Consider the following 14,537-nt stretch of genomic DNA (forward strand, 5'->3'; position numbering starts at 1 on the left):
CAACAATTTACACAGGAGTTTTTAAAGTACATGTAGATTTACCTGCTGAACATAGCCCACCAGCTCTGTACTGCGAGGAAACACAACATGTCCCCCAACTATAGTGACAGGCAGCTGACCACAGACAAGTGGCACAGCTGCCGAGCCAATCACAGTGGGGGCCCATCCTGGGTTCACTTTTCAATGGTCGTAGGGGAAAAGCAGGGTCCTCACAAGAAGGTGTATGAGCATGGAGTGGCAGCTGCCCGCAATTGCACTGAGGGACAGCTGCTGCCAGACACACAGCCTCATACAGTAAGGAGACCTCGCTGGGTGCCCCCTTGGTCGTGGTCAACAATTAACAGACTGACCCGCACTCCAGGAGAGTTGGACTCTTTCTGGTTGTCATGGACCCCTTCGGGTCAAACAGAACGGCCGCTGCAGACTTTGCGGCTCAGCTTCTCCTGCCGCCAGGGCTTTTCTGGGCCCGGAGCTGTCAATGGGCTCCCGACGTCACCACTCTGATGGCGAACTCCGGCCCTGCCTACCAGGGCACTGAGCTCTTCCACTTCCTCCTCGGGTGCAGGGCCTCCCTCACTGGAGAGGTGGGCTGATTTCCCCTTACGGCTCCCTCGTTGCTTCAGCAACTGGCTGAGGAGTGGGGGATGTTCATACTTCAGATAGAGTGGCAGCTTCTCTGATAGGCACAATTCCTCACCATTGCATTTCAAACAGCCGACTTCAGAAGTGCCCACCATGCATTTTCCCTCAACCATGAAGGAATGTAATATGGCACTCTTCAAGTGCTTCCTGTAAGTCAACTAAAAGAGCTCACCGGTCGCTCACAAGCACTCCCCATCATCAAAGACCTCTCAACACACACTCTGCTTACACCTGGCCACACAATCCCTTCACTACATGCTAAGGTAATAAAACAGGGCACCAAAGACCCTAGGAGATCTCCGGGGCACACACCCAGCAGGTAGCAGGCTCCGGCCAGCACACAGGATCCTGGTAGGCAAAGAGGCAGTCTTTTCAGCGGGCCAGCACAACAAGGCAAGGAGTCCTATGGCGGTTCCTCCTGGCAGTCCCTTGGCCATCTGTAGTGTGGAGAGCCAGCAGCGGCTGGTTCTAAGTCCATGCTGTGTCTTCTAATTTTAATGGGGTCACAGCCCCTGTATTTATGGTGGAAAAGTCTTTGTTCTGGAGGCACTATAAACACATGTTAAAAGTGCACAACACCCCCATACACATTTTTAGCCCTGGCCCCACACACGCCACAGGGGGGCAGAGGCAGCATTGTAGAAGGCAGGCACAGCCCTGTTCAGGTACTGGTGCAACCCCTCCCACCACTCAAAATGCAGATCAAGCCTATTCAGGTGCCAGGGGAAACTCCTCCCGCTACTCTAAATTCAGCCAGGGTCTATCCAGCCTAGCTCTGATTCACCCAGGAAAGGCAGGACACACCTCAACCCCCCTTGTGACTGACTGGAGGGAATGCACATCCCTTCTCTCCTGTCGGTCATAACCAGACAGTGAATACACATCCAGGCAGGGCACAAAGACACATAAGCACACAAAAATGCCCTCTTCTAAAAGTGGCATTTCTAAAATAGTAATAATAAATCTGCTTTCACCAATAAGCAGGATGTATCACTACTATTCCAAACATCCCAAACATGGTCATGCTATCCTTCACAGATCAGCAATTACCACTGAAGCACATATTAGGTAATTCCCAATGCAATCCTATGAGAGGGCAGCTTCACAGCAGTGAGAAACCAAATAGGCTGTTTGTCACTGTCAGGAAATGCCACACAGTTAAGGCATATGTCCAACCTTCTACGCACACAGCACCCTGCCCATAGGGCTAGCTAGGGCCTACCTTAGGGGTGAAGAATATGTAGTAAAATAGGAGTTTAAGATGTGGCAACCACTTTACCACGTCACTGAGGCAGTAAAATGCGTGCTCAGGCCTGCAGTAGCAGAGGCCTGAGACAGGTTTGAAAGGTTACTTCAGTGGGTGGCACAAGCAGCGCTGCAAGCCCACTAGTAGCATTTGATTTACAGACTCTGGGTATATGAGATACCACTGCCTTTCAGGTAAATTAAAAATGCCAAACAGGTGTAGACCAATCTTACCAAGTTTACAAGAGAGAGCACGTGCACTTTAGAACTGAACAGCAGTGATAAAGTGCCCAGAGTCATAAAGCGACCTACAACAGGACAGATAAAATTACAGGAGGAAGGCAAAAAAGTTCTGGGATGGCCCTGCAAAAGGGCCAAGTTCAACACTCCTCTATCATCTTTATATGCTACGGGCCTACAGCTGGCCCATCATGAGCATCTTACATGTTTCATAATGAGTCACTATGGGCATACTATAATTTTGGTACAAACAAGTGCTTGCTTTTCTACCAAATGGGACAATATAATGTAACATGCACTCTGTAACATACCAGGATTCGCTAATGATCTGCATGCTGTATTTATGTATCAATGTAAATGTATATTATCCTGGTAAGAAATCTACTTAACTTTGTTAAAATGTAATAAAACAGATTCAAACAAAAAAAAGATGTAAACCAAGACATTCACCATCAATTAAGCATCAAACCACTCTCAAACCTCTTTTCAGTATTAGCCAGCCATTCATAATCCACCTGTCGTAAATCTTAAAGCCATATTCAATTCCCCAAAGATTAACTATCCATTCATTATTCATCATCTATCCAGCATCCAATCACCATTCATTCACCCATTATTCATTGTCAGTTCACTGTTTGTTAACCATCCATTGACCATTTATTTGAGTTATATTTATCGTCCATCCACCTAAAATGATTTAACCTAGCAATTCAGCCATTCACCATTGATTATGACACCAATGAAACTGGACACTGTACAACAGACATAACCTTCAATATTAGGCACTACACTGCAAAAGACCAAATATGATGGAGACGAAATATGCGACGGGCTAAAATGGCTTCCGGATTGGGGCATAATATGAGGGGGGAGGAGGCCCCACAGAAGGCACTCGCAACCGAGCACAATAATCTAGCAGTGGCTCAAGTACCATAAGCAGTACATAATATGCCAAGCGAGGCTTATACGTTAAGTAGTCTTTAATACAGATGAGGCAAGCAGATCGACACACAATATTTCGGCGCTCTACATAGCTTTATACAGTACGCCAGAAGAGGCCTTAATAATAAAGTTTTCACATTGCAGATGCACCAAATCCCACGGGTATGCTGTTTGTTTTCTCTCCCACTACTTCCAATATGTACTTTTGCTCTCTTCGCAGGCTTGTTATATTACTGTTCATTCAATATTCGAAATCAAAGACGATCGTGGACTAACGAAGTTTGGACTGTTGTTGCCTGCTTGTCTCAAGTACTTATTCTAGAGAAACAGTAACTACGTCGAAGTGAAATATATCACACGAGCATGGCCGTAACGGCAGGCACTTGGTTGATCCTAGAACATCTGTGCTCCTTTCCTTGTGAGCCTCAGTCTGACTAACCCCACCCTGGAGAGCGCAATGGAAGTTGTGTGGAGCAGAAATGAGATCATAGTCAGAGTGGGAGTAAGAACCATCTCACCTGCGGATCAGAGTAGTATTCAAATGTGCCTTTTCTCTGCCTCTTAGGGACCAGTTATGCTTGAAAACACCCTTCACACATTCTTTCACTAGACAAAAAGTCATCCCACTTTCAACCGGAATCCCATGTCTAGTGTTACAACTATTCTGGACTGCAGAACTTTCTGTGCAAGGGCCATAAAACAGAAGATACTGAAGCCCATGATCTGAAAGATTCACCATAATCCCCAAACACCAGCGGTCTCACAGGTAATGCCTTAAAACGGTCCCCAGACAGAGACACTACTCTACACACAGCCCATTCACATGGGTTAGGTTGGCAGGTCACAAAACCAGACTGGCATCAAACACAATCATAGGGATTACTTACACATTCCAACCAATGCAGCTAAAACAAACATGATTTAGGAACCCAGGGCCTCATTTACTACAAAACGGCCCGGCGCTGTGCTGCAAGCTGCAAGCCATTTTGCTGTGCTGAGCTGCGTCATTTTAAAAGCACAGAGATGCTTTGTATTAACAACGATATTACGCATCTGTGTGCTTCAATTGCAATTGGTTGCCATGGGCCTGCGCAGGCACATTTGCGTCATGTTGCAAGGGTGTCTGTGTTGCACAAAACAATAATTGATGGAATTTTCCACTTTCTATGCATGCTTTTGAAAGAGGAAAAAAATGCGGAGAAATAAAGGTTGTTTCCTAAATGTGCCACTCCTATGCCTCCCCTGAGGAGGCGCACAATTCTGATGTATTCCCAGCTTTACAAAACTTTGAAAATCTGGGTATGTGTCAGATTCCATGGATGTTGCTTGGGAACACCCACAGCAACACTCATGGAATGTCCCTTTCACGCAGAGTATAGCATGAAATGGGCCCATATTTACCATGCCATGAACAGGTTGACTTTGTGTGGTCTTGTAAATATGGGCAAGCCCATTGCGCCTCTGGGGCAATAAAAAAAAGTGACGCTCGAGCGGCGTAAAGGGCCTGTAAAAAAGTGGAGAAACTTCAACAGGATGATTCACATCCACAGATCGAATTCTGAAAACCACAACAAAATGAAAAGTGGTTGATGCATGTTGCACTATAAAAGGACTCAGTAACCAGTGTAGGCTCCTCCGCTAAGGCGGAGGACTGTTGCCCCACTTTGAGAAGTGCAAGAATAATGATAATAAAATAATAATAACATGATGTTATCATTTTATTTTTGACTGTTGACATAGGTAGGTTAGGGTGATGCAGGCCAGAGCAGGGGGAGGAGTGGTTGGCACTCCTTAAGTGCGCATGACGGTTCGGCTGGCCCTCTCGGGCTGGACAAACCGTCATGCGCACTTTGCATGTTCTCCACCAGGTTGTAATGCACAGCCTGATGAGGATCATGCACAGGCTTCCAGTCCCTCTCAGAGCGCCAAAACACGGTGCTCAGAACAATCACAATGTTGCTGTAAAGCAGCGTCGTGATTGGCAGGGAGAGTCTGGGAGCCTGGGTGCTTCCGTTCTACCAGTGCACTGCTGAGACAAGAGGACAGAGGAGATGCAGTAGCAGCCACAGGTACGTTTATTATATTTTACTAGCAGCCTGTCCCGACGTTGTCCGGGAGCAATTAGGCTTCAGGGCCCCCACCCGCCCCGACGTTGTCCGTGGATCCCCCGGAGCCTTCCTCCATATATTGCAGTATTATACCTCTATGTTTACTTTGTACGCTTTTGTAACCTGCACACGTAACTTTTTCCTCCTGTAATGCACCGTTTGGCTCACTTTCTTAATGCTCCGTTTGCTTCCTCTTGCTACCTGCACACGTCACTTTTTCCTCCTATACCTCTATGTTTACTTTCTACGCTTTTGTAACCTGCACACTAAACTTTTTCCTCCTGTAATGCACCGTTTGGCTCACTTTTTTAATGCTCCGTTTGCTTCCTCTTGCTACCTGCACACGTCACTTTTTCCTCCTAAACCTCTATGTTTACTTTCTACGCTTTTGTAACCTGCACACGTAACTTTTTCCTCCTGTAATGCACCATTTGGCTCACTTTTGTAATGCTCCATTTGCTTCCTCTTGCTCACGATGTACGCTTTTGTAACCTGCACACGTAACTTTTTCCTCCTGTAATGCACAGTTTGGCTCACTTTTGTAATGCTCCGTTTGCTTCCTCTTGCTCAAGATTTTCATTTTTGCTTCATTTTTCCGCCGCTCACCGCTCCTAAATAAATAATTAAATAACCTACCTCATCCGCCGCTCACCGCTCCTCCCCGCCAGTCCGCCGCTCCTCCCCGCCTGTCCGCCGCTCCTCACCGCCTGTCCGCCGCTCCTCACCGCCTGTCCGCCACTCCTCACCGCTCCTCCCCGCGCCATGTCCGCCGGTCCTCCTCGCGCTCCTGGACGCCGCTCCTCCTCACGTCGGGCACGCATGTCGCGGCCGGCGCTTCTTCCAAGGGACTACTTTTTTTTCCGGAAAATCTTTCAAATAACGTATATTTATTACGTTTATATAGCCTATGTCCATCTGCACACCCTGACGATTACAACGATGTATCAGGTGTGTGGATTGGCGCTGTGGTTCCTGAGTTTACCCGCCTCAAAGGTTCAAAGTTCTTCCTTTATAATAGTAGTATAGATTTATCATCTCCCTGCCTCAGCACACCCATTCAGAGGCAGCCCACCCTGCCAGTAACATAACATAATAATATTTCTCTGATTTGAATCTTCCATGGAGTCACATCCAAACTTTCTGCAACCCTTTCGATATGAAGTGTAATTTATTAAAGGGGGGTGCATTGAAAAGCATATAAATATTAGAGATGCCAAAAAATGGATACTCATAGTGGATCTAAAAGGAAGAGGTATTCAAAGAAATCAATTACATGAAACATTTTTTATCAAGAGGAGAGAAGCAGTGCTGCTCAGTTTGAGTGACAGCATCGCATATTAGCAATTTAAAAGAAATAGCTGTCTAAAACCTGTAACGATTCCCTTTGTTCTTCCATTCCAGTTCATCTTGTAGGAGGCGCAATTATCTTGTAAATCAAAATTAGTTGTTGCTTAAGGATAGTATTCTGCTTTGTTTTTTCTCCATTGACTTCTCATATTAGAACAACTTAGACAGGTCTTCTGTGCTTGAGACACTCCAGAGTAATCACTGTCTGGGTTAAGAAATCAATTTCTGCTTTCCTCCTTGCAAACTTTTCACTTTTGTTCTGTGCCTTAGTGACTCCAACATTATTGTTTAACAAGTGTATGAGGATCTTGGTTCAGTTCAGTTTACCTTTCTCTGATGAGATTTCCTCTTATCACCTCCAAGCTTAATATTCCGAAAGACCTCGTTAAGGCAGCCCTCCATTTCCTTACACAAAGCTTCTAGTTCTGCCCTACATGAACTAAAGAAACCTGTCACACGTCAGCCACAGGAGAGTGCACGGTGCAAACTACATTAATATTTTGTGCAATTACCTCTCTTGGGGTCTCCAGAGGGACTACAACACTGCCACCCCGCTTGCCTGTTGGCCTTTTCTTTGGTGCCTATATGACAAGTGGACGTTTAATGTGCATAAACCACTGACACAGCTTGTCTCAAGAACTTATTCTATTAGAGAATTAGTAACATCATCAAAGCAAAATATATCACAAGAGCATGGCTGTAACGGCAGGCACTTGGTTAATCCTGGAACTTGTGTGCTTCTTTCCTTGTATTATATTGTAATTGCATTTATATTGCGCTTACTACCCCTGACAAGGCGTCAAAGCGCTTTTTTCGGCGAGTAGAACGGAACCCAAGAAGGATTCATGTTGAATTAGTATAGTGAAATATGAAAGTAATTTGAGTGGTGGATAGGTTAGTCACTTATTTAGATTCAGATATATAGCAGAGGGATAGCTTAGGGGAAATGGTTTGCATTTATATAGCCTTTGTTACCCCTGATGGGGTGTTGAAATGCTTTTTTTGGGCGAGTAGCACGCTACTCTGGAACCCATAAAAGATTAGTGGTGAATTAGTATAGTGAAATATGAAAGTAATTTGAGTGGTGGATATTAGTTAGTTATTTGGATTGAGCAGGATAGCGGAGGGATAGAAGAGGGAAAAAAGATTTGCATTTATTTGGCGCTTGTTACCCCCTAATGAGGTGTGGAAGCACTTTCTTGGTGAGTAGCATGCTTCTCTGGAATCCTAGGGATTAGTGGTGAATTATTATAGTGAAATATGAAATTAATTTGAGTGGTTGATGGTAATCAGTTATTTGGGTTGAGAAGGATAGCGGTGGGATAGAGGAGGGAAAATGGTTTGCACTTATATAGCACTTGTTACCCCTGTTGGGTTGTTGAAGTGCTTTTTTTGGCGAGTATCAAACTACTCCGGAATCCATTAAAGGATTAGTGTTGAATTAGTATAGTGAAATATGAAAGTAATTTGAGTGGTGGATCATATGTTAGTCGGTTATTTGGATTGAGAAGGGTAGCAGAGGGATAGAAGAGGGACAGGAGTTTGCATATATATCTAGCGCTTGCTACCCCTGATGGGATGTTGAAGCGCTTTTTCGCCAAGTAGCACACTACTCCATAACCCATAACGGATAAGTGTTGAATTAGTATGGTGAAATATGAAAGTAAATTTGAGTGGTGGATATTAGTCAGTTATTTGGATTGAGAAGGATAGCAGAGGGATAAAAGAGGGAAAATGGTTGCATTTATATAGTGCTTGCTATCCCTAATGAGGTGTTGAAGCACTTTTTTTTAGCTAGTAGCACGCTACTTGGAACCCTTAAAGCAGAGGTCTTCAAACTTTTGGATGACGAGACCCCCCTGTCAACATTTACAGGCGTAAGGACCCCCTCCTGAAAAAAATGTCTAAACCTCTAGGCAGGGCTACTGGAATTATGAGGCAGGTGAGTACCAAATTATACGACAGGCTTGACTAAATTGTGTGAGTAGAAAATTTAAATAATGTTCTGTGATGCTGCGTATTTTGGGATAGCATTGCTTTATTATTTTGAAAAATTTTAAACACAGTAACACTGAGGAAAGATTTCACCCCATCAGTGCCAGTTTATAACCAAAATACAGCAATTAACATCAGAAAGATGTCTGGTCAACCTTTGTGAAGGGTCTCCCACTGCGCAGGAATACGCGCTGCCACATTAGAAACTCACCTGCCATGGCCGGGAGCAGCAAGGGTCCCTTCAAACCCTGGTGGTCTTGTGCAGAGTTAAGCAGTTTACCCATGCCCCTTTCCTCTCACCCCTTCCTTCCATCCCTCTCTTCTCTCCTCTCCCAACCCTGGATCACTCTCTCACATTGCAGGCAGATGGTTATTAGCCCCATGACACCTTTTGGTAACAGTAGCGCACTACATATGTAAATAATAATAGGCAGAAGCAGGGGATCCACTAAACCCGAACTTCGGGGGGTTTAACACTCCCAGCCAGGGCTGGCCCTAGCACTGGTCGTACACGGTGCAGCAGTCTTTCCACCTTCTCCATGAATTCCCTCACTACCACTCACCAACAATACACCTCATCTCTCTATAGCACCTGTCTGACAAAATACTTTAGTTTACTCACACTCACTTCTGTGATGTGAATGGTACATCTTCTGTGTACCAGGTACTTTAACCTTCTGCACTGTGTGGGTGACAAGAGTGCCCATGTGACTGCACAGAGAGCAATGCAACAGTGTGTGAGTAGGGTAAAAGGAGTGACTACAGGTTGAGTTAGGTGACCATATGAATCTGGGTTTGGCTGTAAGTGCAGAGTGGGACAAATTAGTGCATGGTTATTGATGGCCTTGTTTGAGTGAGCTACAGATTGAGCAGTGAGGGGGGGACAGGTGAGTGAAGTGTCACATGAGTGCAGGATGAGAAGTGTGCTCATGTGACTGCAGGGTGAGGTACAGAGTGAACAATGCAAGCACATTTTTAGTGCAGAGTGATCACTGTGAGAGCAGGGTGAGCGGGTGAATGTTGTGAGTGCATGATGATCAGTGTGAGTGCATTGTGATCAGTGTGAGTGCATTGTGATCACTGTGAGTGCAGGGTGAGCGGGTGAATGGTGTGAGTGCATGGTAATTGGTGTGAGTGCATGGCGATTGGTGTGAGTGCATGGTGATTGGTGTGAGTGCATGGTGATTGCTGTGAGTGCATGGTGATTGGTGTGAGTGCATGGTGATCAGTGTGAGTGCACAGTTAGTAGTGTGAGTGCACGGTGATCAGTGTGAGTGCACAGTGATCAGTGTGAGTGCAGGGTGAGCGGGTGAATAGTGTGAGTGCATGGTGATCAGTTTAAGTGCATGGTGATCAGTGTGAGTGCATGGTGATCAGTGTGAGTGCATGGTGATCAGTGTGAGTGCATGGCGATCAGTGTGAGTGCATGGTGATCAGTGTGAGTGCATTGTGATCAGTGTGAGTGTATTGTGATCAGTGTGAGTGCATTGTGATTGCTATGAGTGAATTGTAATCAGTGTGAGTGCATTGTGATCAGTGTGAGTGCATTGTGATCAGTGTGAGTGCATTGTGATCAGTTTGAGTGCATTGTGATCAGTGTGAGTGCATTGTGATTGCTATGAGTGCATTGTGATCAGTGTGAGTGCATTGTGATTGCTATGAGTGCATGGTGATCAGTGCGAGTGCATGTTGATCAGTGCGAGTGCATTGTGATTGCTATGTGTGCATGGTGATCAGTGCGAGTGCATTGTGATCGCTGCGAGTGCAGGGTGAGCGTGAAAGTGAAGGCGAGAATGAGAAATGAATTGTCTGAAAGCACGGTGCATTCCCAGAAACTTGAAGTGTAGGGTTTCAGATATTAGTTAAACTATTGCTATAATGGCATTAATCAGGGAGGGATTGAGGATGGAGGAAATAAATAATGTGCTGATCCTGCAACAAACTTCCAGTCTTATGATTAGGGTTACCAGCTCACTATTTTGATGGCTCAGAAATAAGCAGTCATCTAAAGCTGTATTTTTAGCACTTATCTGTGAATACTTAGAACAGCAAATATAAATAGAAATCACTTTTAATTGTGTCACTTTTAATTGTGTTCTAGGGCTGCCTCAATGATCCATGACTGAAAATTAAAGAGAACAAAGACAGAAAAGTCACATAACTAATTAATACATACTTTTTTATTTATAACTCTATTTAGTGTCAAGAGCAGGCATTTTTCTTTTGGCAACCCAACGTTATATTCCTTTTCATTAAATGATTTCTCCCACTAAAGCAAGAAGTGTAAAAATACAAATATAAGGAGTAGGCAGAGTGGGGGCCCAGGGGGTACTGGAACCATAAAAAACATTAAGCCTCTGTAACCAGTTTACAAAGGCATGCAAATATGCTAGTGGTCTTCAAAGACCTGTGAAAAACCCAGGCGTGCCGGAGATAAGGCTCCAGACACTGCCCAGCCGAGCCCCCAGCAGCTCAAGTTTCACTGCAGCAGCCGGGCTGAAACCAACGGGAAGAGGGGGGCTGTAGCCCTGGAGGCCATGGCAGACGTGTGACTGTGAAGGCGCGACCCCCTTCACACCACTCCACGGCCCCCCTGGGGGTCGTGCCCCACAGTTTGAAGATCCCTGCCTTATAGGATTAGTGATTAATTAGTATAGTGAAATAAGAAATTTGACAAGTGGACATGTTAGTCTGTTATTTATTTATTTATTTTAAAGATTAGTGGAGGGATAGAAGAGTGAGGAATTTAGATTTTGTTTGATGTCATAGCAGTCAGTGGGAGGCTTGGGATCCGAAAAAAGGGATGTGGAAGGGAGGAGTCAGAGGGAAGAGTTTAGAAAGGCTTGTTTTGATGTATCACCATAGTAAAAAAGGTGTCAGGTGGTGCAAAGTGGGGTAGAGTAGGGGAGAATCTAGAAAGGGTAATTTTGAAGGTCATAGTAGTGGTATGAGGTTTGAGATAAATGAAAGAGTGGATGTAGAGGATATATTGATAGAGGTATTGGGTAAGAAATAGAGTAGTGCATCGGAAAGAGTAGTAGAAAGAGGTTTGAGATGAGTCAGAGAATTGAGGTAGAAGATATATTGAGAATGGTATAGGGTGAGAAATAGGGTAGTGCATTTGGAGATGCTGAATTAGAAGAAAGTAATAAATATATAGATCCATAAGTACATGGAAAGTTTATAGATGCATAAACGAAGGAAGTATATTTCGATTAAAGATATTGATACAGGTATAGGGTGAGAAATAGGGTAGTGCATTGAATATGCTTTTTCTTTTCGTTTTTTTAGGAAAGTAATAAATATATAGATTCAAGAACATGGAAGGTATATAGATGCATAAAGGAAGTAAGTTTAAGTAGATTATTAATTCATTTGACAAACTGGTTTTCAAGTGTTGTACTTAAAAATGTATTTATTATTATTCTTTTTTTAAACATAATTATTCTACATGTTTATACAAAGCAATACACATATATATAGGTACATATGTATACTACAAATACATGCTTATATACAGAGGGATATGCAGTATGTTTCTGTTTGCTTATGGTGCTTATGTGGGGAAGAGCCAATTCTTCTTGTGAGCCTCAGTCTGAAACACCCCACCCTGGAGAGCACAATGGAAGTTGTGTGTAGCAGGGATGTACCATGTTACAACGCATACCATTACAACTACCTACTATTACAACGCGACCATTACAACGCATACCATTACAACGCATAGCGCTTTGAGGTGCTGGATAGTGGTAAGTATAATTTACTATTCTAACTCCAGTCCCCGTGGACACTAGGGAAGGTGTTGGATAGTAAATTATACTTATTCCCTATCCTAGAGCGCCCCCCAGCGCAATGCGTTGTAATGGTATGCGTTGTAAAAGATGCGTTGTAATAGTAGGTAGTTGTAAAAGTTGCGTTGTAACAGGTGTATACCGTGTAGCAGAAATGAGATCATAGTCAGTGTGGGAGTAGGAACCATCTCACCTGCGGATCAGAGTAGTATTCAAATGTGCCATTTATCTGCATCATAGTGACCAGTGATGCTCAAAAACACCCTTCACATATTCTTTCACTAGACAAAAAGTGATCCTTTCAAACCTTAATATGTACTTGATCGTTACTAGGTCCTATTGCAACCATTACTTCTAGTCCTTCTCCAACCATCCAAAACTACACAAGTGATAACACTATATTCTGTATAATTCAAGCACCACATGACCAAAATTGGACTGTTTCCTGAATGTCATATTATGCTCTCTTGAATCGTGGGCTGCTTCAACAAGCATTAGTAATGCATCAGATTCACCTATGTAATTAATAAAAAGCTATTGTCATCAATCATTGTCTGGTAGAAGGAAAAAGCTCCCTGGCAGATAGCACAGGAGTGGAGAGAATGTGGTGCAGCATCCTGAGCTGTTAAGTCGAGAGATGGGGGTTCCCTGTTCAAGTCTCTGCAGCACAGCGCAACATCCTGTGATTCTAAGCAAATCTCTTAATCTCTCCGGGTGATAAATTGTTATATAAATATGTTGCAAGAGTAAAAGGCAAACATGTATGTATGAAAGTACAGTTCCACCACAGCGGATGTTAACAGTATTTCGGCGTGGGAAACTGATAAGAGAAACAAATGAGGAACAGGCGTTGCTCAAGGCAGGAAATTATGCTAGAGCCAATAGAAATGGTGGAAGGTAAGTGGCATGCACAGGAACCAATGAATAGTCAGGAAAGAGAGGAGGCGGGATGTAAGCTGCTTTTAAGTTTATATTAAAACAATAGATTTCTCAAGCACAGCACTGCAGGTGAAACCTAAAAATGAACTCTGGGTAGGTTTTCCTGCATTAAACTGTGAAGGTTGAGTTCCTACAAGCCTAGTATATGATCAACTCCTTTATTTTATTTATTTATTTAAAGAGTTTTATATAGCGCTCGCTAGACCCGAAGGTATCAGAGCTCTTTACATGAGATTCAACAATGTAACAGAAAAATATCAACAATTACACATTACATCAAAAAATAAGCAATACATTCGGAGAGGAGAGAAAGGACAGAGAAAAGTAGTGGAGGGGGAAGGGGAGGTGAGAAAGGGAGGATAAGGGAAGAGACAATGGGATAGATGAAAGGAAGTATGTCTAAAGACCAACTGGGTAGGTGACGACCAAGGAGGGAATCCACAGCCCATCTCCCCATTAGCTAAACCAGGTAGCTCCATCGGGCATCAGACAAAATAGTTCGGTCTCAAGTGGTGAGGGAAGAAGTTCACAGAAAAACAGGTTGGGGACAAAGGGCAAGGGCAGGTGAGGGCAAAGGACAAAAGCTGGAAAGAGTAGGACCGGAGAGGGGGGAGGGGTCGGGGTGGGGGAAGGGAGAGGGGGGGAGAAAAGGTCAGGAGAGACGTGGGAGCGATTGCCTAAAGTCCGGCTGGGTAGGTGATGCTCAAGTAGGGAGTCCAAAGTCCATCTCCCCTTTTGCTCGCGAGGTAGCTTCACCGGGCATCAGACAAAAGTAGCTAAGTCTCAGCTGTCTAGGGAAGTAAGCAGGGTAAAGGTCCTGGTGGGTGGGCGGGGACAGATACGGGCGAAGGCTGCTTGAGGTCCCGAAGGTGATCAATGATTAAAGACCACGGGAGGAAAAAATCTTTGCAGAGGGTCTCACTGAGTCGGCCATCTAGAACTCAGGCAGGGGGTACGAGACATTGCAAGTTCAGATACAGTCAGGCCCCATGGATCTATGTCCCAGAGGGGAAGTGTTAGGGCAGTCATCTTAGGATTCAGTCAAAAACACTGGGGCAGAGACAATTAAAGCCATTTGCTATATAAAGATCGTATTTGAAAACAAAAGCAGCCCCACAATGATAGGCATCTCCCAAACAGTGGGCACAGGTACAGCAACGATCATCCAGCATGCCATGGTCTCCTCGAACAGCACCTAGGAGAGGATGAGATGCTCTGAGTATTCCTTGTTTCGCCACCATTTTGGAGTCAGGCACCATCCCCGAGGAGCTCGTCGAGGGGACAAAAG

The sequence above is a fragment of the Lissotriton vulgaris genome, chromosome 7 (assembly GCF_964263255.1).
Source record: "Lissotriton vulgaris chromosome 7, aLisVul1.2, whole genome shotgun sequence".
NCBI classification, from domain to species: Eukaryota; Metazoa; Chordata; class Amphibia; order Caudata; family Salamandridae; genus Lissotriton; species Lissotriton vulgaris.